Source organism: Arachis duranensis, chromosome 6, assembly GCF_000817695.3.
Source record: "Arachis duranensis cultivar V14167 chromosome 6, aradu.V14167.gnm2.J7QH, whole genome shotgun sequence".
Classification (NCBI taxonomy): Eukaryota; Viridiplantae; Streptophyta; class Magnoliopsida; order Fabales; family Fabaceae; genus Arachis; species Arachis duranensis.
Window position 1 is genome coordinate 23,067,519 of NC_029777.3, and position 663 is coordinate 23,068,181.

A 663-nucleotide genomic window follows, 5' to 3' on the forward strand; every position below is an offset into this window, starting at 1 on the left:
TGATAATTATTGATATCCTGACTAAGAGTTACAAGATAACCATAGCTTGTTTCAAGCCGACAATCTCTGTGGGATCGACCCTTACTCACGTAAGGTATTACTTGGACGACCCAGTGCACTTGCTGGTTAGTTGTGCGGGATTGCAAAAGTGTGATTGCAATTTCGTGCACCAAGTTTTTGGCGCCGTTGCCGGGGATTGTTCGAGTTTGGACAATTGACGGTCTATCTTGTTGCTTAGATTAGGACTGTTTTATTTTTGTTGGTTTAGAGTCTATTACTTGAGTTTAGTTTCATATTTTAAGTTTGGTGTCAATTGCATGCTTTTGTTTTCTTTTAATTTTTTTCGAATTTGCATGTTCTTAGTCCTTTCTTGTTCTTTAAAAATTCTAAGTTTGGTGTCTTCTTTGTGTTTTACCTTTAAAATTTTTGAAAATTTGTGTTTGATTTTCTAAAAATTTTAAGTTTGGTGTCATTTTGCTGTTTTTCTCTTTCCTCATTTCAAAAATCAAATCTGTTTCAAATAATTTTCAATCATATCTTTTCAATTGCTAATTCCAAAATCTTTTTAACTAATTAATTGATTTAGTTTTCAATTTGCTTTGATCTTATTTTCTTTTAGTTTTCGAAAATTTATTTTGTTTTCCTTTTGTTTTATTTTATTTT